This window comes from Passer domesticus, chromosome 6, assembly GCF_036417665.1.
Source record: "Passer domesticus isolate bPasDom1 chromosome 6, bPasDom1.hap1, whole genome shotgun sequence".
NCBI lineage: Eukaryota > Metazoa > Chordata > Aves > Passeriformes > Passeridae > Passer > Passer domesticus.
The window spans coordinates 52,452,967-52,475,851 of NC_087479.1; the positions used below are offsets into that span (position 1 = coordinate 52,452,967).

Here is a 22,885-nt window from a genome sequence, read left to right on the forward strand (position 1 = left end):
TACCCCCTCAGGTTTCTTTCATCAGATATTTAATATATGTAATAGTAGACCTAACCCCTTTTCTCTGTGTCTGTAAATAATTGGCTAATTTTTAAAACCGTGGATATTCAATCTTATCCTGAACATATGTTTGTGTTAGGCACTGAAATGTGAATTAATTGGTTCAGTTGTGTGCTTAGCTCATAATATCAGTCATCATGATTTTCCTATTGAAAGGCAGAACTTGGTAAATATGAATCATGCAACAATTCATAAGGAAATTGATAAGAAGTGGCATTTTAGATGTGAATTCCACAGGTAGGGATCCAAACAGATCAGGAGCACCATGAACCTCTGCTAGTACAAGAGTTTGTTGCTAAGAGCCAGACTAGGAAGTATCGATCCCAAATAGTGTCCCAGTTCATGGTGGGGATGATTTTAAGAGTGAAACAGACCAGTCTAGGAGAAATGGTTTAGTTGAGCTCAGAAGAAAATATTCCTATGCAGAAAAGCAGCTGAGTGTTTCTCCCCACCCCTGTGCTCTTTCTACCAGAGCAGAGAAAGGAGGCAGCTGCAGTGGTCCCTGAAGCATCAGGTAATTTCCTGAATTGTAGGTGGGGAGAGATGTTCATGGTGCTGCTCATGGAAGCTCTAGGAAATGTGGAACGGCAAGACACAAGGAGTGGGAGTGTTTGACACCACAGTGAGGGAATGCAGGCACTGAATTTATTTATGGCACATGTAATCCTGTTCTGACTAGCACTACTCTGACTGGCATTTTTAATGACTTCACAGGTTAAACTATTAAAATTAAACTGGGAATAGGTGTCAGCTTAGAAATCTTCTCCCTGGGCCAGGAGTAAGGCTCATGGGTTAAATGGGCAGGTGGTAATTGTGTGAGGAAATGGAGAAATTCCCCCTCCATGCTTGGCAAATCTGGTACAATTCACAGGAATCAATCTTGGTTTTTTTCAACTGAAACAGGAAATACAGCAACACAAAGCAATATATTTCTGTTTTATTGCAACTAACTGTGATATTAAATATAGGTAAGAGCCCAGGAATATCTTACTGCTAAACAATGTAAGCCTGTAGACACTTAAAGGAGGGCAAGCAGCAAAAATAATGAAAAACTAATTAATCAGACTCCTAGTTCTGCTTTTAGGTGCCTGAAGAGATGGAAGGATAGGACATTTTGCTTTAAAATGGTATCTACAGCACGATTATGTGTTTTCATCCATTATTTTAGTGTACGAGGTACACTGGCTGGAGTCTGTTCCATGTTAAGGACTTCACAACCAGTCTGTCACTGCCCCAGCTTACCTTGACTCCCCCGAGGCTGTCTTGGCATTTAGGGATTGTTATTGACCAGAGATGTCATCTTTTATTTGTTCTTGTATTTAAAGTTTGCATTTTTATTCATTTTTATTGCCTTTGCATGCATACATTTAGACCCAATCTCTTTTATTGGGTTATTCAATGGGAGCAGGGTTTTGGGGATTTTTATCCCACTCCTTTTAACCAACATTTGTTTGCTACAATTCAGGGTTACAATTTCTGTCTCAGAAATGCCCTAAATGCAGAACTGACTTCTTTTTACTTCATTATTTCACCTCTGAAGGTACGTTCAGTGTCTTATTTGGAGTCCTGAGGATTTTCTTAAGTTGTCATCAGGAAAATAATTGTCAGGCTACGAATAATTTCCTGCTGTGGGGAAGCTGACAGTGGAAAGAAGGTAAGAGGAAAGAGCTTCTCTGGTTTGAAATGGATGAAAGAGCAAAAAATGACCCTACTCTACCAACATTATTTTCTTTCTGAAGATGGGGATTTTTTTTTTTCCTTAGGCCTGCAATAAGTGTGGAATTAATAAGAAAAGGCTGAAGCATTGCTACTGAATCAAACATTGTAAAATCAGTTTGCTCAGTTTTCTGTCCATGTTGTATTTCCATTGTTTTCTCCATAAGGAACACGTTTGTTCCTTTCATGTGTCATTTATGTTGTTGCTTTGCATCATATGTTCTGCAGGAAGTTTCTCAGCTTTTCTCTGTAGCTTTTGACATTTAAACAATCAAAGCAGTTTTGTGGAATTGAGATGTAACTTCAGAGGTTTTGGTGTTTGCTCTTTTAGAAATGCAGAAATACCAACTGACATCAGTTCAGAAGATTTAGGTTCCTTTTTGGCAAAGCTGTCAACTTTTGACATTTCTAGTCACTTTTCTTTTCCCCCAGCTCAAAAAGAGATTGATCCTTTCTTTTTGCAGATCTCTTGTTGATGTTCTTACAACATTATTCTCAAAGAATTCCAGGGAATGATAGTCTTGATTTGTGTGGCTTATTTTATTCTAGATGACTCAGTGCATAAAAAGAAATGGCCACTGTTCCTAAGCAAATGAGTCAAAAGTCTACACCATCCACCCTGTCTTCATGGCAGAAGGATCCAAACAAGTTATCAAAGCAACTTAGATATGACCTTTTTTTATTTTTTTTTTTTTTTGTGGGTTTTGGTTAGGTTTGGTTTTGTTTTGTTTTGCTTTTTTTTTGTGTTTGTTTGGTTTGTTTGTTTGGGTTGGGGTGGGGTTTTTTGGTGTTTTTTTTTTATTTGTTTGTTTGGGGGTGGTTTTTTGGGTTTTGGTTTTTTGTTTTTTTGCTAGTTAGGCACAGGTGAAAATTTGCATTCCTGTCTCATGACCTTTTAGAGAAATATTTATTTCCCTATTGTTACACTGTTTCTCAGGCAGCAGTTTTCCCATGGGCACTATCCCCTCCTAACCCTTTGCTGAGTTTATCTCCAGTTTTTAACAAAAAAAAGCCTATAAAACTGGAGATTTCCTGGAGGAGGAAAAAAAAAATCAATCACTGCTTGATATATGATGCACAATGAAAGGGAATGTTTGGATGTAAATCCTGTTTGGCATTTCTCTTACATTCTGAGAAGATTATTTATCCACTGAGCCCCTCTTTTGTGCATTGAGCTGTTCTTTTCCTACCTTTAACTCAAATATTTCAGTTGTCTGCTTTGTGAAGTGACTTCCCACACAATTTCATCAACACAGGAGGCAGGAGTGAGCGTGGGTCAAAGCTTGATGCAGAGGGTTGGAGAGACATTTTTAACCAGAGAAGAAGCCACAATCTGTACCCTCACATGTATACAGGAGCAAAATTTCTCCTCAAACACAAGGAAGGCCTTTCTTGAGAGGAGCTGCATTAAAAGTATGGAAAAAAAAATCTCTGGATTTTTCCTGTGTTTCACCCCTTGCCCCCAAAATATTTTCTGCTGAAACTTTTTCTTGCTGAAAATTTTGCAAGCATTTTTAATACCAGCTTTCCAAAAGAAAATCCATGTAGTGCATGATGTTTGTCAATCAGATGTTGTAGCAGAGCTTTTCACATGACCCAAACTGATTGTGTGTAAAATAATACTGGATGTATTATGTCCTGATGGGCAGCAGGAACATTTTGAAATTTCTGTGGTGCTAATCTGTAAATCTGGTTACAGAGAGGAACGTTTGTCATGCTGAGGGGTAAATCCAGTGTCATTGCATGGATTATTTCACTGGGTTTGGTGGGGACTTTTTCTCCAATGATCATTTTATCTGGATTATGAACCTGGCTTCCTGCATCAGGATATTTTTGCAATGGACATAACTTAATAGGATTTGTAAGAGCTCCCACACATGGGGAGGAGGATGTGCAGCAACCTCCCTCTCACCAAGCAAAGCTCACACTTGACCTAAGGAACCTGGAAAATTGGAATTGTGAACAACAATAATCAAACACTTAAAAAAGTTGGACCTTGAAGTTGTTGAAGGGCCCTGGGTTTTGTATGGACAGGAATGTTAAATACCCCAACAGGTTTGCAATGAGCTCCAAGAGAAACTCGCTGTCAGGAAGGTTTTGTGGATGTTCTTGTGCAGAGTGGTGCTGGCTGGATTATTGCTAATGCTGTAAGAAGTACAATTGAGCCAGCCTAAGTCTTCCTAGTGCACTGAACCAAGGGACATAAACCAAGCTTGCCTTCTGACAATAGCATTACAAGCTCATTTTTCTAGTTACAATTTAACAATATTTGTGTTTTCCTTGCTACTTTATTAATTAAGCAACTGTGCTGGTGCTCAGGCTGCAGATCAAGTCCAGCAAACAGGAAATAAAGTGAACCATGACTGGACTATTAACTCAAATGAGAGTCTTGAGGTGTTCTAAGCCTATTTTCTGCTGGAGTTTTAGCTTTGAAACTCATGTTGAATCAGAGCAAGGCTGAACTGTAAACGATGGTCTGATTCAGGTAATTCTGATTCCTGTATAGAAATTCCTAAATCAACTCATGCTAACACAGGTAGAACAGCTGGCTTGGATCACTTTCCTGCATTTTCAGATGTTGCCAAAGGTGTGGTTAGAAAAGCTGTAGTTAGAAACTGCAGAAGTGCTTGGGCCAGAGTGACTGCAGGCACCCAAGAACTCCTTGTGACACAAACAACCTCCTTTGTCCCAGATAACCTCAGAAGGGCTATGGGCACAAGCAGAACTCTGCACGGAGCTGATTAGCTAATCCCATGTGGAATTTAATGATATTGGAAGAGTGAGAGCACAGTCAGGTGAGTGAGGAAACCTTCCTGGAACTGGTGAGATTCATTAACTTTGGTGCTGTGATTTATGGTGCCACTGGCAGGAATGACACTGCTGGGATCACTTAATTTACCTTTGCAAGAGAACCCGTATTGAGCAATTGGAAAAAGTTATTGAAAGTTCCCTGTCTCCTGCTGGTTTACAGTGTGCATTAGTAGAAAAAAAGGTTATGCTAAACTCTTATTTTTATCTGGATTTCCATGGGTGATCCTCATGCTGCTTTAATGGTTGTGCATGTGAGCATAAACATTCAAATGATCAGTTTTCACATAGTGTCACCTGAAATACTTATTTAAAAAAATAAATAGTTGGTAAGATGCTAGTTATATTTAACAGAATAAACTCCAAATCTGGATATTTTCTGATACTTTTATACATGTGAATTTAATTGTCTCTTCTTTTTCTGCCATCAGAGTTGTTCTCAGTCCTGTTTTCTCCATGCTGGTTTTACAGGACATTGAGCACTTAATTGTTAGTGGGTGGTAGCTCATTTTTCATTCAACCACATAGCCTTGGTGTGATAATGAAGGAAATGGACTGGGAGGATGGGGCCTAACACATTAAAAAAACCTTTAAGATAAAGGTTTGTTTTTTAATGTGACAATTAAAAGTAATTAACCTTTAGACCATGTTTGAATCCAGTGAGATTTAAAAGTTTCTTTAAAGAAGGCACTGTAACTTAAAAATGTGTTTTGTTAATTTAATGGTTTAATACATTTAAATTAGCTAAGTAATTTGAAAGAAAATTATTTTCCCAACACTTTGAAACTCGCTTCCATTGGTTTCTAATGGGACTTGAATTCTTTTCCAGATATAATCTGTTTCATGAGGGTGGCTTCACGTTGCAATAATCCTTCTCATTACATTTCTAGGACTTAACTCCTCCATCCTTAATAACACTCTTGGCAACTAGTACAGAGCAGTTTCCTGTTTCAGGACTACTCTGCTTTTTAAAAATAGCACTGAAGCTCTGTGAAGTTTGCCTGAGGGCTCTTCTTGATGACTAAACTGAGGATTATCAAATACCTGCAGTGTTGCCAACATGCAGAAGAGATCTCAAAATCTCTGGGTTTGTTTGCATTCCCTGGACCTAAGAAAAATATCTGGGGGTTTGGGGGAAATAGTTCTGTCTTTGTTTTTTTGTTTGGTTAGTTGTTTTTTTTTTTAGTAGTAGTTGTTGCACAAAGCCTTTCCAAAAAAGCTGAGTGGGGCTGCTGCACAAATTTAAGTCAAGAATTCTGTATGCAGTGTTTCCAGATTGATGTTTCAAACCCCTACAGTACACATTGGGAGAAATCCTGGTGGTTTCTTGCTGCGTTACAATATTGTTTGCAGTGCCTGATGCTGGCTCATAAATGTCTGGTTTGCAGTGTGTTCAGGACTCCTGCTCCTCACACACAGTGAGGATGGTGTCTTTGTAGTTCAGTGCTGTTTCCAAAACTGCATTTAAGTAGATGTAGCTGATTGTGCAGTGTCTGAAAGGGCTGAGCCTGCAGGGTGTCTCTTTAGTGTTTGTGTGGTTTTATTTTGGCTTGGAAAAGTGCCATGAAAGGGCACGTGGTAAACTTGCCTTCTTTTCTAATGGCAAAGGCTCTTTGGAAAACTTCCAGTACAACGACCATTCCTCTTCAACTAAGCAGTGTCAGAAAACAACCTTGTCCCACCAAACATAGAATAACAATGTTATGTTGCCTTTGTTATTTTGATCCATGTTTTTATAAATTGATTCATTTAAAGAATAAAGAAAAATGAAGAGTCTCTGAAGATAGACCCTTAGATTAATTTAGAGATAAACGCTTTCTATGAGTTGTTCTTTCTATTTCTCCATTAGTTTAGGAGTTTGTTTTAACTGTTATTCCAGTTTTTCTCACATTTCCTATGTCAGATTCTGTTTGCCTGTCGTTGCTTAGGTAGGCTAAAATAGTGGGATGAGCAAGCTCTGGGCACACTCAGTGGTTTGTATTCTCATCTAGTTAGAAAAAAAGGCCCCTTTTCTTCAGTTCACCCTTTTTGTTTGGATTACAGGTCTCTATTGCTTGTATTGCTGCATTGCATGTGCTTTCAAAAGGGGCTTTAGGCCAGAAACATCTGTGTGATGGAAATGAAGCCTTTCTGAGCAAAGTGTGGGAACAGCATCTTTCAGATGGAAAGATGTTTTCCCCTATTAGTTACTAACAGTTCCACCAGCCTGTGGTGCAGATGCTCACCCATGTATTTACACAAGCTCCATAAAACAGGATGTTCAGAAATACAGAGGAAAATGTGAAGTAATTATGAAAATGCAGAGCCAGCCACTGGCAGTTTTTTCTGCTTCTGAGAGTGAGAGGCAAATGATGTTCTTACTAAAATCCAAGTCAGAAATGGCTAAAATTGGCATTTAGATACAGTCAGGAAGTATATGTCAGGTTGAAGTGGGTGGTGGAACTCCAAATTGAGCCAATAGTTAAACTCAGTGCTGTGATGAATATAACATACTGAATTAATCATGTTCTTTGTCCATTGAGGCAAAATGTTACTGAGAACTAATCCAGATTAAAGATTATCTAAAATGCAGTTTTAGACTTTGTAAATCATCCTGTAAGGATCTGGAATAGTCCTCATCCTGGTTCCAAGTGTGTTAGTTATCAAGGTCATTTATAAATGGAATGCTGTTGGCAGCCAGTGATGGTGTAACTCTCCTCTACTGGCAGTGAGGAAATTCCAAACTCTAGATCAAATGTATCATAAAACATTTACTACATGGCACAAAGGCTTGGTTGTGTGGTTTTGAGGTTTTTTTTAAATATGGGTATATGCTTGCACATCTAAGCTGAGATGTACTGGTTCAAAACCACCAAACCCCAACATCTGTTGTTCTGAAGGGCGTTTTGAGCTCTAAATCTGTTACATGAGTGCACGTTGCTGCACCCAGTGGTTTTGTTCTTGTTTCCTTTGGGTTGTTGAAGCCCTGTGTTCATCTGGTAACTTGGGCACTGGGTAACAGCAGCGTGTTTGAGCTGGTTTCTGTCATTGCCACAATGGTGTTCAGCTCACTGGGGGTGAGAGGACTCACAAAGCACCCAGCAGAGGTGAAGAGCAATGGCTCTTCTGAGGCAGCCCCATTGCTGTCACAGTATCCAGGTGCTTGTCCTGTCTGGGGGTGATCCCTTGCTTGCCAGACACAGGATTCCTTTCCTCCTGTGTCTCCTAACCATGGGAGTTGGTTTGGGCTGTGTGGCATGGCCAGAACAACAGCTTTGGTTTGATGGTCCTGATTTAGGCTGAGGTTGGAGCAGAATCCTTCCCAGCAGGCACTCCAAGGTGACATGATTTTCATCCCTTATTATCCCCTTTCCCAGTTCCTGTCCCTTTTTTCTTGCTGGCATACTTCCCTGTCTCCTATCCAGTCTTTTCCTTCTCTTGCTTTTTATCTTGGTCCCAGTTTTGCTGCATCTGTCCCCAGATCTGCCATTTCTGATGCCATTACCTAGATAATCCCAGTCTTTTGTGATGCTGCTGGTGCAGTTACACAAATGCTGCTGGCCTCTACTCTCAGAAAATCCCCAGTACTCTTCTTCAATTATCTGTGCAATTGATCTGTTTTTCATGTAACTTCCACATTGCTTCCTGTGAAGCCCAGTTGTTCTTTCATTTCTGCTGTCTGTACCTCTTCTCACCTGTAGCATTTTTCCATGCCATGCTCAGCAGATTTCCATGTCCCTGCAACCCTAGTAGGTATTTAAGACAAACTCACTCCTTCTGCCATGCCTTTTCCCAGCTGGAAGAGCTTCTCTGGGCAAAGGCAGGTTTTTGATCATTCAAAATATCTACAAAAGGCTTTTTCCTTGCCCAGGACCCAGAGAAGTGAAAGAAAACTGTCATGGCAGGACACTGAGCACTGAAACTGAACTGAAAGGTACTCTAGTACTTCATCACTGCAATTTAGTTATTTTTTTTAAAAGCTTAAATATTTTGTAACTCATGGGCTTCCTGTGGTCTCAGAAGTTGTGCTGTCATTTCTACAAAGATTCTTTTTCCTAGGTAGCATCAATATTCCAAAGGTTTCCCAGGCTAACATAATGATTCTGTTTGGTATCCACAAAGATCAGAAGTGGTCTTTCAGAATAGTAGGTAAGAGAAGGATCAGTTCTGTTACTGATCAGATGAACTGGATAGAATAAAGACACATTAATATTTAGAAGTAAAAAAATTAGAAGTAAAAATTATTATGTAAATACTAATAATTTACATAAATATTATGTAAATACTAATACTATATTACTAGTAGTAGTAATAGTTAATAGTAATAGTTTAATAGTTAATAGTAATTACTAATAATTTACATAAATATTATGTAAATACTAATACTATATTACTAATAGTAGTAATAGTTAGTTTAATAGTTAATAGTAATTAGTAATTTTAGTTTAATCGTAATTTTAGTTTAATAGTTAGTAGTAATACTTTTACTCACATAATATCCTTTTTGTAACTTCAAAGGAAGCTAGAGGAATTTTCTTTAAATTATCTCACTTTTACAAGTTTTTTTCCTTAGGCACAGCCCATCGTGGAAGTAAAAGGAATGAATACAATAATACATAGAGGATGCACTATTGGTCTGCTAAAACATTTGATTTAACTTAGAAGTAGCAAGTCTATTGTCTCTGACCTGACCTCGAGACACTGGGGATGAACTTGGATTCCCGTGGCAAGCAGCCACTGTTGGCATCCAGGCACCTGCACCTGCTAAAATCACAAACATCACAGGATTTCTCCAAGATCAAAACTGCCAGCAGCTCAGACTCTGGCTGCCCTGGGAGCCCCAGATGCCACCTCTGATCTGACCTCAAGACACTGGGGACTGAGTATGATTTCCTTTGGAAAAGGGCCACTGTTCACACCCAGGCCTGCAGCCACATCAATCCCGGATCCCAGTTCCTGGGGCTTTGGTGAGGGACAGGAGGCAGTGCAGGAGCTGTCACTCCCAGCTTGGGGCACCTGCACTCACCCCAGTCCTTGCCACAGGCAGGATAGCATTGCTCCAAGCCAAGACTTCATTGGAGAGTCATCATGTCCTTGGGAATTGCTTGAAGGTAGGATTGAACTTGTTTCTCTCCTTCCCATCCATTTCCCAAACAAGCCAAAGTGTTGGGTCTGGGCCATGCAGCTGGGAAAATGAGCTACTAAATAGTCTGTTCTGTCTGATACATTACAGGCTGGTTTAAATTTTAACTGAAATCTCAGGTAACTCTTCCCTGAAAGTGGGTTAAAAGGAGATTTCTATACACAGATACATTTTTGTAGCACTTTATTAGGAAGCCTGGTGAGCCATTGGATTTGAGCTGCCTTAGACTTGGAAACAAGTCCCTATTTTAGAAGCTTTCAGCAAATTATGGAAGTTCTCCTGAGATCCAGCCTGTCAGTAGCAGCTTCCCATCCACCTGGACAGGGACCCCACTGAGAACCCTCTGGAGTGGGCACAGCTTTTTTCTGTGGGGAGATGCTCCAGCAGCATTTGGCAGCAAATGTTGGGGATGAATCCATAGGAACTGATAAATCCACAGTCACTGCCAGGCCCTTTCCAGCACTGAATTCCCAGCTGAGGGGAGAGGAGCCTCTGAAATTGGCCCTTCCAGCACAGCAGCTGCTTGGTGCCAGTGCCCGGAACCTGGGATTGATCCTGATTGTCCAGCTCTGGAGTCCCTGAATGCTGGACTATGGAAAACAGCCAAGACAGTGGATGAGCCCTGTGTCAGCCGGTGGTTTTGGGCAGGGCACAGCCACTGGCAGTGGGTGTGTCTGGGGAGAGGAGCCACTGCTTCCCTTCCCAGCGAGGTCTGGGAAAGGCAGCCCAGAGGATGAGGCTTGGGGAGGAGTTGTGAGCTGGGAAGTGGCTCAAATCAAGTTTAAATAGCCTTAAACTCCTGGAAATGGAAGGAACCTTATAGATCTTTCTGTTTAACACCCTGCCATGGTCAGGGACACCCTCCTGGGGTGTGCCTGGAATCTGCTCTGTGCCAGGCTGGTGGAATGAGTGGTGTTTTCTCCCTGAGCCCAGTCCTGGGCAAGTTTGGGGCTTCCATGGGAAGAAGCCTGGGAGCTGCATTTCCACACCTGGGAGGCTCCATGCCTGGAAATGTTTCCAGTTCTGCTATTTGGTTTTTTCCAAAACCGGGCATTACATTTCCATGAGTGAGGTGGTTTTCCCTGGGTTGTTGGGATTGCACACTCATAGTTTAAGGGCTCTGATGTATCTTTCTCCTGAATGGAGGAGTGAGGAAATGGGGATGCTCCCAACTGTCACAGAGATGTGGGAACAGCCCAGTTGCAGTGAGGAATGTGGTGCCCAGCTCATGATGTGCACCCTGAGATGATCTTTCCTGTTGTTTATTCCTTAGAGCCTGTTGGAGTGCTGGCTGGATTTGGGAGCCAAGTATCCTGGACCTGTGAGGCTTGTCAGACCTGGACCTTGGACCTGTCAGAAATCCATGGTGGGGATGTTTTCCCTGGCTGTCCCAAGTGGAACAGCTTTGGAGTTGTTGCAGCCACAGGCTGGGGATGCATCCCCTGAAAACCAGTTCAGGATTGTTCATCTGACTCTGCCTCTGACCTGTGACTTCCAGGGACCCTCCCGATATCCTGGGTATTCCCAGGAGAGGATATTCCACCACCTGCCTGTTAAGCTAGGAATTCCAGACCCAGTAAGTTGTGACATTCCATGTGAGCTGTCCCAGTGGCTGGGTGGGAGAGGGAGCAAACACCCCCCATGGCTGCTTGAGACATTCCTAACTAGAATTGGGCTGAGCAGTCATTGCAGAGCTCTGAGGCCACAAGTTCAGCCTTGAATGGCATCCCCAGGGAATGCTGAGGTGTCCCATGCCTGTGGCACTTGGCCACACATCCCTGATGTGGAGCAAAAAGAGGAGGGGGGAAGTCCTGGGTTAGTGGGAGGATGTTTATGGAATGGAATTCTCAGAGGTTCTGGTCATACCACGGAATCATGGGCTGCTTTGGCTTGGAAGGGACACAAAGACCCTCTGGACTCTGTTATCCAATTCCATGGCAAAGAGCACATCCCAAACTGCCTCCTCACCCTCATGGACAGCAGGAATGTCTTCCATAGCTCCTGTTGAGGAATGGCAGTGGCTGTGTGGAGCTCTGGCAGGAGCACCTGGAGACCAGGTAAGAACAGCAATGGGATTGTTTTGGCTGCTGCTGGATGTGGTTTTCTCTTTTCAAGACGTTCCTCTGATTGGTGTTTTCACAGCTGTTTCCTAGGTGTCATTTGAGGGTAATTCCAAAAGTTTGGAAGTAGTTGGGAAACAGTGGGGGAAAAATGTGAACCTGATCCATTTCTAGTAATTCCAAACTTCTCCCACAGCAGCGCTCTGAGGGAAAGCTGGTTAAAGGATAAAGATGCAGAGGAACAAGTGTTGTAAACCCTCCTTGCTCTCTGACTGAGAAAACCTTCCAGTAATCCCAGTACATCTCTCTGAGAGACTCTGGGATCATTAGGTCTTCCAGGAAAGCAAGGACAGAGATGAGGGAATAGGCTTCTAATTAATAATTGATGGGTGTAGGAATGATTCTTGTATGTTTCGTGCTTCCCTTTTAAATCCTGGTATAATTTTAAAATTATTTCTTTAACAAATTATCTAAATTTGAGAAGAAATGGTGCAAAATAAATGCATGGAGAGACCATGGAATCCCCAATGGTTTGAGTGGGAAGGGACCTTAAGGATCACTTCATTCCATCCCCAGCCCAGGGTGCTCCAAGCCCCATCCAGCCCAGCCTTGGACACTTCCAGGCATGGAGCAGCCACGGTTTCTCTGGTTTGTGGGCACAGGAGGGAAGTTCCAGCAGGAGCTGAGGAGTTCCCTTTGCCCTGTGCAGCCCCAGCAGGGCTGTGGGAGCAGAGGCTGTGGGAGCAGGAGCTTTGCCCACGGCCTCGGGCAGTCTGTGCTGCCCCAGCCCCCAGAGCAAACGTTTGTGGTTCAACATCCCGTGCCAAGGAGATGCCAGCCAGGAACGGGAATGGGCCGCGGAGCAGGGACGGGCCAGGCACAGGGGTGACATCCAGAGGGTGCCACCAGCCCGTCCCTGCTGCCCAGGCTGGCATGAGCAGGCTGCTGACTGTCCCTGTGCTTGCTCTGCAGGATGAGGGAGCCAGCCCTGCCAGGAGGAAGAGGAGGAGGTGTGGGAGGATGGAGACAGCGGCCACCAAAGGCTGGGGAAGGCACAGGTCCAGGTGGGAGATGCTGCCTTCCAAGGAGAGGGACTTGTCTGTCCCATTGGAATTTGGGGTGTGAGGCCAATGGAACAGAGGGTTTGATTCTATTTTCTTACTCAGGCCAGGCTGTGTTTGAAACAGCCCACGGCAGCATAGAGCTGGAGTCATTTCCTAGCAGGGAACTTGACTTGGAAGCTCCATTCCAAACTCTTGTCCACATTTATTTTATCTCCCACATGGAGCTGCCTAGAGAAGCAGAGGTGGGGTGTTCCTAACAAAAGAACATCCAAATTCATCGGTGGTAGTGGGCTTAAACTTAGAGTGGAGGTGCCTTTAGGACACTTCAAATTCCTTAGTGTATTAATAGAATTTAAATGAAATATCCAAATCCTGACAAGCTTGTATGAACTCCAAAGTCCCTGCAAGTGTTTTACAGCCAGGGAGGGAGACAGGAGTCTGGAGTGTCTCCCCAAAAACTGGCTGCTGCTTTGTTTGACCAGGCCTAGGAATGATTGTGTATTCTCTGGGGCTGTGCTGATGGAGAAGGGTTTGTTTGTGTGCCCCGGGTTTATTCCGTGTATCTCCAGAATGATGGAAACTGATTTCATTGAAGTGCCAGAGGTGCCCAGTGCTTTCCCCAGCCAGAGCTCGGGGCCAGCCCTGTGGGAAGGGGTTTCATGCCCATTTTCCCAATCCCTCGAGGCAGCAGCACTGGAGCACCCGAGCCAAGCAGGCCCAAGGTGCCCAGTGCTGGCAGGAGGCAAATCCAGGGATTGGGCAGTGGGAGTTTGCTCCTGGAATCCCAGCCCTGGAGCTGTGCTCCAGAGAGCCCAGGAGATGCTGCCTCGCTCAAACCTCGTTTGAAGCTCAGCTTCCTCCCTGAGCCCTTGGAATTATTGTTGCTTCCATTGCTGCTCTCTCCCAGTAATATTACTATTGTAAATTCCCACTCCAAGTCTTGCACAGCCCTTTGCTCCCACAGGTGGTGCTTTAGGAAAGCCCCTCCAGCCTGGGAAGGTGCTTTTGGCTCCGGACACATTCCCAGAGCCCAGGAGCAGCAGGACCTGTGCTGTGCCCAGCAGGTGAAGCAGAGCTGCCTTTCCTTCCTTCCCTGCTGCACTTTGGCTTTTTGAGGGGTCTCAGGGAAAAGTTCTTTGTCACTCCAGGGCAGAATTAGCCCTGCTCCCACTAAAAGCAGGAGGAATCATTTTATCCCTGTTTTTGGATACGTTTTGTGTTTTCTCTCTGTTGCTGACACCGTGTGGTGAAGCAGCAGCTCCCAACTTTGTCAGTGCTGCTCCCTGCAATAGTTTTTATTGTTACACCATGAATTCCCTGCTGGAATCCAGGCACTGCCCCCAGATCCATGTGCAGTTTAAGCTCTTACACCCTGACCAGGACAATTTCCTGTTTCCAGGCATGGAAAATGGGGGAAAACTCAGACTGGAGTGGAGCCAGGACCCAGAGTGGGGGAGTGAGGCAGCGTGCTCTGCCAGGCTGGGGTTGGCACAGGGGCTGTTCCCTGCTGGATGACACCCGTGTGGAACAGATCCCTCTCTTCCTTTGTCCAAAGTCCAATGGCAAAGGATTCAGGAAGTCACAAGTGAGGCCTGGAATGAAAATGCTTCTGTTAAAATTAGGCAAAGAATGTAACAAGAAAAAAGAATGAAAATAGTAGGGAATAAAGTGTTGACAAGGGGCACTTTTATTTGGTGTCAACTCCCATTTTTTATGAATAGAACCCCACAGTGAGCAATCAGAACAGAAGTAGGAAAGCCAGGAGCCTTTGACTTCCAGAGTGGACCTGATTTCCATTTTCTCCTCTCTTTCAGGACAGGAAAAACCACTTAACTCATCCCACCTTTGCCCAGAGCTTTGGTGTTTGAGCAGCCTAACCCAACAGGCTCCAGCTGCACTGGAGGGCCCCTGGTCCTGCCCAGGGTGTGAGGTGAGTCCCCAGCTGTGCCCAGAGTGTCACAAACCCAGAGGGATCTGCCCTGGGCTCAGGCTGTCCTTGCCCTGGTCCCTGCAGCCCCCAGCACCTGAGACAGAGAGAGCCCTGTCCCAAGGGCCTGGGGCTCCTTGTCAGGAATGTGGGGCAGCCCCGGGGCAGGGGGAGCTGAGAGCTGGGGCAGTGTCTGGGGCTGCTCCAGGGCAGCTCAGTGTTTGCCCTGGGGCTGGCCCCCCACGCTGAGGTTCAGCAGGAGCAGGGCACAGATGCTGCATTTTGTGCACCCTGGGAGTTTCTGTCTCCCTGGGGATTTCCTGCTGGGATGGGGCAGCACAGGGAGCAGAATTAAACCTGCAGCTCCCGTGGCCATTGCTGGCCTTGGTCTCTCTGTGCTGCCATCAGACTGTGGGAATTTGCTGTGTCACTGCCACTGCCACCCCCCTGGGGGCTGTGTCCTCCTGCAGCCCTTCCCAGCCCCAGCCCGAGCTCCAGTGGTGCCTCTGCTGTGCTGGGAGTGTTTGCTGGGAATGGGCCTCACCCCTGGAGTCTCCTTTTGTTCCAGAGCAGACTCCAGAGCTTTTGGGCTCCTCAGCTTCAGGCTTTGATTGCAGAAGTCCCTGGAAGGAAGAATGACAGTGGGGTTTGTCCAAGTGGTGCTTTCAGACCCCTCCTGGCAGTCTGGCTTTGTGTTGGAGGCTGTTGTGCATTTGCCCTGCAGGGAGTGAATGTCCCCTTCCCCATTCAGCCCAGCAGGTCCCAAAGGCTCTTGCAGGAATATTTATCCTTTACTTCCCTCTGTGATAACCTCCAGCTGCTGTGAGCCATTCCTTGATTTCTGCTGGAGAAAACCTCATGGCAGAGGAGTTTGCAGAGGAGCCCAGAGCTGTGTTTGGAGCAGAGAGCTGAGAGCTGCATCTGCCTGTGCTGCCCCAGCCTGGCACCATCCTCAGGAACAGCCTGGGCAGATGGGATTGGATGGAGCAAAATCCCTTCATGGGTGAGGTTTTCTCCTGTGCAAACCAGGCATGGGGCAGGCAGTGAACTTTGGAAATCAGCTCATTTCCCCAGAAAGCATCACTCCCCTCAGCATGAGTGACAGGACCTGTGCCCACTGCTCAGGATTCACCCAGCCAAAATCAAGGGCAAAGGTTGGTTTGGCTCTGAGAACTTGAAATAACTTTGAAACAAAAGAAATCACCCTTTTCTTCTTGCTCTCTTTCTTTCAGATGCTGGAATTGCCTCCCTGGATGTGCACTGAGCTCTCACTGCAGGGAACTGCCAGGCCTTGGTGGTTGTGAGTTCATGTTCTTCTCACTGGGGAATTGGAAATAATTATTAATTGCAGAAATGTTTTCTGAAACCTTTCCCCTTTGGTGCCCTGCTGTGTGGGACAAGGGCAGAGGAGCAGCCTCAGGCTGGGGAGGGGCAGGAGAAAGGCACTGTGGGCAAAGGGGCCTCCCTGGCATCACCAGGGCACCTGTGGGGAACAGAATCGACACTCTGAAGGCAAATGCAAGTGAGGAGTGGACAGTTTGGGACAAAATTTGAGTTCATCTACAGAGAAATAAATAGGGGATATTTCTGAGGAAAAAGGTGAGGTAATGAGTTCATCCACCTTGGCCCAAGTTGTGTTTGCACAAAGTGGGACCAGAGGTGAAGGTCAATCCAAAGCCAGCCCTGCTCAACCTCTAAATCCCAGGATAAATTCTACAAGTTGCCCATTGAGGGACTAAAAATTTGTAAGACTGCAACCAAGAGCATTAAGAAGGTTCTTGGAAATCCCATTACAGTTTTGGCATAGCATTTTTGAACAAATCTTTAAGTTTTTTATGACAACAATGCATTTCTCTGTTAGGATTATTCACTCTGCGGGCTTTAGGGTTTTTTTGGATTTGAACTCCCTCATGGTGGCCCTGACACTGCTCAGGAGCTGGTAGGAAAAACAGAGCTCCTGGTAGGGGTAGGGTGTTTTCCCCCAGAGTGGATCCAGCTGCTGCCCACCAGCCTGGCCACGAGGGATCTGCTTTGGTTCCTGTCTTCCAGGGAAAAAATGTTTTCAGATGAATTTCCAGCAGCCTCATCTCCGGGCACTTCCCGGGCAGCCGATCCCATCCACTCTCCCGCCCCTCCTATTCTCAGCTCCCGCCCAGCTGGGGCCAACTGTGCAGGGAACTTGTCCCACCAGAGCAGGGCAGAAGCACTGGCACCCTGGGACTTGGATTGTCCTTTCGGGGGATGCTGGGATTTAGTTAATTCCATCCATTTGGCTGCTGAAATTTCCCAGCCTGGGGCTTTGGCTGCCAGGGCAGCACAAAGATTGTTCCCTGTGTGGTGCCCAGATTTGGGGTTCAGCTTTGCTGTTTAGATGAATTAGAGCTGTAGCCCTGAATTCCTGCTGGAATAACCTCCCAGTGCCTCATGCAGCACGGATATTCCCACACAGCACTGCCTATTGAATATTTAACAGCAGCGGTGCCAGGAGCCAGCAGAGGTTCCAGGGAGCTCAGCGGGATCAGGACAAGGCCAGGCTGATATTCCACAGCATTCGCTGTTTTTAACCCTTTGCTGTTCACCCAGCCCCAGCCCTGTCCCAGGGCACTGGACAGAGCTCCCTGGGATCCAGGGGCCTCCCCGCCCTGCGCGGCTCCAGCGGATGTTTGGGAGCAGCAGAGGGCGGTGCCGGGCGCTCCCGGCCGTGCTGGGGCAGCCCCTGTGCCCGGGCAGGACATCTCTCCCTGCAGAGCTGAGCTCCTTCCAGAGCCTCGGGAGCGCCTCTGGGAGCTCTTTTCCCTGAGGAAAGGGATGCACAGCCCTGCCCCCAGGGCACCTGCAGTGGGACCCACCTGTGGGAGCTTCCCATCCGTTCTGCAGCTCCAGCTGGCTCCCTGGAAAACTCCAAACTTCATCCAAACAAAACTTCACCTAACGCCAACCTTGCATTTTAAGGCATCTCCGAGGGCACTGCTCGGGATGGAATTTCTGTGAGGGAAATTCCTTGGCTTTAAGGCCGCTGCTGGAGGCTGTCCCCAGGCTGGAAGGGAAGGGACTGGGGTGGCTGGGACATACCTGGTGGCCGTGTGGCAGCTCCAGGGGGCGGGCACCGGGAATTGCTGTCGGAGCTCCTCTGCAGCCCCCACGTGCCGGCGCTCCCGGCCCTGCCAGCCGTTCCTCGGGTGGTTTTGGGATGTCAGCGGGCTCTGCCCGGGCTGCAGCATCTCCGGGGCCCGTTCAGAGCAGCCCCTGGCCGAGAGCCGCGGGCAGCCCTGGCTCCGTGTCCATCCCGGCGCTGCCCGGGCATCCCGGCGCCCGTCCCGGGACGCGCCTGGCACGCTGCCCGCCGCGGGCAGAGCCTGGGGCACAGCTCCTCCCGGTGCCACCGAGGAGAGAGGGGCCGGGCCCCGCCCGGGGCTCCTCCTCCCGCCCCGCGCTCCCGCTGGGACACACCGAGGGAGCACCGGGACCGTTCCTGGCAGGGAGCAGGAGTCCCCAGGGCTCCGAGCAGCCCCGGGCTCAGCCCCAGCGGGACTCGGGGCTGTGAGCGCTCACCTGCAGGAAACGCCCCTCTGCCGGCGGGACAGCGCTGGCACTGCACGGGAACACGGCTGGTCTGGCTCCTTCCTGCCTGGAAAGGGACACGGCACAAGCACCTTTACCGCCATCAGGGAAGTGCTGCAAAGGGCAGGAAAGCAGGATTGTGGGAAGAGTTTTGTGCTGTCACTTCAGATACCAACCAGTTCTGCCCTAGAGCCATTCCAGAGGCTGCTGCTTAAAGCAACATTAGCAGAAAATTTGTTAATTTGTATAGGACTTTCCTTGCTGGCAGCAGCCATTCCCATCCCAGGCAGGACCTTCCTGGTAACGCTGAGAGCAGGGTGCTGAGAAGGCCAGGATTCCGAGTTTAATGCCCACGTGGGCCAGTCATTTATCATCACTTGATGATCCTCGCGGCTCTTTCCAACGCAGAATATCCTGTGCTCTGGAAATAAAGAATAAACAGTTTCCACTGGCTTTTTAAACCAAGAGGGTTTTGCATTGGAGAGTGTGAGTCGCAGGGAAAGTGGGGAGAGGAGGGAGAACACCAGGCCTCACCTGGCAGCTGTCGGATGAGCCGAGCCCCAGCGCAGGGGCTGCGGCGGCCTTGGGGGCGCCGGGGCTGAGGGGGCTCCGCCAGGGGGCGCCCCGCGGGCGGCGCTGAGGGAGCGGCGGGAACGGAGCGGGGGCCCGGGAACGGAGCGGGGGCCCGGGAACGGAGCGGGGCCGGGAACGGAGCGGGGCCCGGGAACGGAGCCGGGGCCCGGGAACGGAGCCGGGGCCCGGGAACGGAGCCGGGGCCCGGGAACGGAGCCGGGGCCCGGGAACGGAGCCGGGGCCCGGGACCGGAGCGGGGGCCCGGGACCGGAGCGGGGGCCCGGGAACGGAGCGGGGGCCCGGGAACGGAGCGGGGGCCCGGGAACGGAGCGGGGGCCCGGGAACGGAGCGGGGGGCCCGGGACCGGAGCGGGGGCCCGGGGCCGGAGCGGGCGGAACCCGCGCCCCGCCCGCTTCCAGCCGCCATCCAGCGCCTGCCCCGGGAGAGCGCCGCGCTCCTGCCGGGCCCGGCATCAGCACGGCCCGGCATCAGCACAGCCCGGCTCCCCGGGGCCGCAGCGGGACCCGCCCGCAGCCCCGCGCTCCAAGCGGGAGCGGCAGCGCCGGGCTCGGTCCGCGCCCGTCCCGGAGCGGCTCCTCCCGCTCGCGGTGACCCCGATCCCGGTCCCAGCCCCAATCCTGCCGCGGTTCTGCGGCCCAACAGCCCGCCCGGCGAGGGAGAAGCGGCTCAGCCCGGGATCCCCCGCAGACACCGGCGGGACCCGGACCCGCATCCCCAGGCCCGGGTCCCGTTCCCGGCCCCACCGCAGTGCCTCGAGCTCCGCGCAGCGCCGGGAGCAGCCCCCGGTCCGGGGCTCCGCACAGCGCCCCGAGCGACGGCCCCGCCGGTCCCGGGATGAGCATCCAGCGCAGAAAGCGGCGCGGGCGCGGATCCGCCGGGATTTACGGGCGCGGGCGGGGCGGGGCCGGCTCAGGTGTGAGGGGCGGGGCCGGCTCAGGTGTGAGGGGCGGGGCCGGCTCAGGTGTCGGGGCTCAGAGCGCCTGCGCGGGGCGGGGCCAAGGGTATTTAAGCGCGGGGAATCGCCTCAGGGGCCATTTGCCCCTCGGTGCTCGGAGGGGGAGGTTGCGTCCGCGCCGGGCTCCATATTTCTCTATTTATTTCTTTTCCTTTACGCTTCTTTTTTCCTCTTTTTCTCTTATACCTTCTCTCTCTCCCTCCCTTCCTCCCCTCCCCCACCCCCTACACCCTCCCCCCCCCTACCCCCCCCCTCCCTCTCCCCCCTAGCCCTCCCCTCCCTCCCCCCCGGGCCGGTGCCCCCGACCCTTCCCATCCCCGCACCCACCCCAGCCCTGCCCTGCCCCTGTACCTTCCTCCGCGCTCCCTTCCCCCCCACCCCGGCTTCCACCTGCCTCCTCACCCTGCTCCTCTTGCCCCGGTTCCTCCCCACCTGCTCCGAATCTTCACCCTGCTTCCTTCACCCTTCTTTCCCCTCTGCCTACCCCTATTCCTCCTCTTTCCTCTTCACCTTGACCCCCCACCTGTCCTCCATCCTCGTCCTCCATCCTCGTCCTCCATCCCCCGCCCGTCCTGCCCCCGTCCCTCCCTGCTCCCCTGCCCACCCCGACCCCCCGACCTGCCCTCCGTCCTTGACCCGCCCGACCACCCCTCTGTCCCCCTATTCCCGTCCTCTGTCCCCTCTGGTTCACTGCCCGCAGCCGCGGGGCTCGGGGCGCCGGAGAATAAAGCCCGGAGGGCCGGAGCCCGGCGCCCCCGCCGTCCCTGGAGCCCCCACACGGGGCCGGGCCCGCTCGGCGGGTCCCCCCACACCGGTCCAACACAGCGCCCGACAGCGCCGGGGCTCCGGCTGTCCCGACATCACACTGGGGGTCCCCGGGGAGGGGGGAGGGGGGATCGGGGGGCGGGGGTGGGGGGGTCAGGCAGGGCCCCCTCCTGAGGAGGGGGCCCGGGGGGGAGGGGGGTGGGTTAGGGGGGAGGGAGGGAGGGAGGGAGGGCCCCCTCCGGAGGAGGGGGTCCCTGGGAGGGGCTGGGGGGGGCCCCCTCCGGAGGGGGGGGGTCCGGGGCAGGGGGCGGGGCGGAGGGGGCACTCCCCCCTGCAGGCCCCGCCCCCTGCTCGGGACCCCCTCCCCCGGACGGGGCTGCCCCGGCCCCTCCCCGGGACCCCCTGCTCCGGACCGGGGCCCGGGAGGGAGGGGGGGCGGGCGGGGTGGGGGGGCAGGACGGGAGGGGCCGTTTGTCTGTCCGGCGGTCTCTATGTGCGCTCACGCTGCAGAGTGACGTGACCCCCTCTGCTTCCCCCCCACCCCACCCGCCCCCCCTCCCTCCCCGGGCCCCGGTCCGGAGCAGGGGGTCCCGGGGAGGGGCCGGGGCAGCCCCGTCCGGGGGAGGGGGTCCGGAGCAGGGGGCGGGGCCTGCAGGGGGGAGTGCCCCCTCCGCCCCGCCCCCTGCCCCGGACCCCCCCCCCTCCGGAGGGGGCCCCCCCCAGCCCCTCCCAGGGACCCCCTCCTCCGGAGGGGGCCCTCCCTCCCTCCCTCCCTCCCTCCCCAACCCACCCCCCTCCCCCCCGGCCCCCTCCTCAGGAGGGGGCCCTGCCTGACCCCCCCACCCCCGCCCCCCGATCCCCCCTCCCCGGGGACCCCCAGTGTGATGTCGGGACAGCCGGAGCCCCGGCGCTGTCGGGCGCTGTGTTGGACCGGTGTGGGGGGACCCGCCGAGCGGGCCCGGCCCCGTGTGGGGGCTCCAGGGACGGCGGGGGCGCCGGGCTCCGGCCCTCCGGGCTTTATTCTCCGGCGCCCCGAGCCCCGCGGCTGCGGGGAGTGAACCAGAGGGGACAGAGGACGGGGAGACAGGAGAGAGGGAGGAGATGAGGAGGGGTAGGGAGAGGGGATCGGGGTGCGGATGAAAGTGAAATTAAAGGAAAGGAAAGGAAAGGAAAGGAAAGGAAAGGAAAGGAAAGGAAAGGAAAGGAAAGGAAAGGAAAGGAAAGGAAAGGAAAGGAAAGGAAAGGAAAGGAAAACGTGGACAGAGGAGGGAGACGGGGAATAGAAGGAATTAACGGGGTAGGGACAGGAGAGGAAGGAGTGGGGGGGGGTTGGGGCGAAAGGCGGGGAGGGTTTGGGGGACAGAGGGAAGAGGGGAAAGAGAGAAAAAGCAGGGGAGCACGGGGAGGAGGAAGGAGGGGTAGAGGGGGACAGGAGGGGAGGCCGAATGTCCCGCGCCGCTCCTGGGGAGCGCGGACACGGAGCCGCCACCCGCACCGAGCTCGCAGTGAGCAAATGGCGGCGGAGGCGATTTCCGGGCTTTAAATCACCTCGGCCCCGCCCCGCGCAGCCGCGCTGGGGCCCCGCGCACCTGAGCCGAGTTTGCCCCGCGCACCTGAGCCGGGCCCGGCCCCGCCCCTCGGAGCCCCGGCCCCGCCCCTGGATCCGCCCCCTGGCCCCGCCCCACGGAGCTCCGGGCCCGCCCCCGGAGCAGTCCCGTGCCCCGCCCCTCTGACCTGGGCCGGGCCCGCCCCTCACAGCCTGGCCGGGCATTGCCGAACCCGGGCATTGCCGAACCCGGGCATTGCCGAACCCGGGCCGAGCCGAACCCGGGCATTGCCGAACCCGGGCCGAGCCGAACCCGGGCATTGCCGAACCCGGGCCGAGCCGAACCCGGGCATTGCCGAACCCGGGCATTGCCGAACCCGGGCATTGCCGAACCGCGGCCGGGGCCGAGCCGAGCCGGGGCCGTTCCCGGCGCTGGGACCGGGGCTTCGGGTCCGGGTCCCGCCCGTGTCCGCTCGGTCCCGGGGCCGGAGGAGCCGCTCCGGGCCGGGCGCTGGGGCCGAGCCCGGCGCTGCCGCTCCCGCTCCGGCCGCGGCCCCGCCGGGATCCGGAACGCTCCAAGCCCCGCCCGTCCCGCGGCGCCGCAGGAATCCGTCCGGAATTTTCCTGTCCAGTGCAGGCAGATGAGTCTCACAGAGAAGCCCCAGAAATAAAGACAATAGGGTGAAGGCAGGGTGGGAGGGGCGGGC

The 22,885-nt window shown here is 51.6% G+C and overlaps 2 long non-coding RNA genes across 25 annotated transcripts in view; one reads left to right on the forward strand and one right to left on the reverse strand.

Moving 5' to 3' along the window:
* LOC135303561 (uncharacterized) overlaps positions 1–16,163 on the forward strand; it is a 30,983-nt gene extending 14,820 nt beyond the window's left edge. The window contains exons 2-11 of one of the 24 annotated variants that reach the window (XR_010365039.1): positions 1,601–1,714; positions 4,077–4,571; positions 8,435–8,712; positions 9,137–9,674; positions 10,980–11,282; positions 11,705–11,763; positions 12,739–12,830; positions 13,795–13,894; positions 14,645–14,760; positions 15,990–16,163. This is a non-coding gene — a long non-coding RNA (uncharacterized LOC135303561). Of the gene's footprint in view, positions 1–1,600; positions 1,715–4,076; positions 4,572–8,434; positions 8,713–9,136; positions 9,675–10,979; positions 12,831–13,794; positions 13,895–14,229; positions 14,761–15,989 lie in introns of all 24 variants that reach the window. The other 23 variants (XR_010365031.1, XR_010365035.1, XR_010365043.1 and 20 more) reach the window with 23 other exon arrangements.
* LOC135303563 (uncharacterized) lies at positions 14,285–18,978 on the reverse strand. The gene is made up of 6 exons (XR_010365052.1): positions 18,853–18,978; positions 18,310–18,739; positions 17,607–18,003; positions 15,962–16,077; positions 15,302–15,380; positions 14,285–14,422 (listed from the first exon to the last, which is right to left on the reverse strand). It is a non-coding gene; the product is annotated as an uncharacterized LOC135303563 (long non-coding RNA).
* Between the last annotated feature and the right edge of the window lie 3,907 nt (positions 18,979–22,885).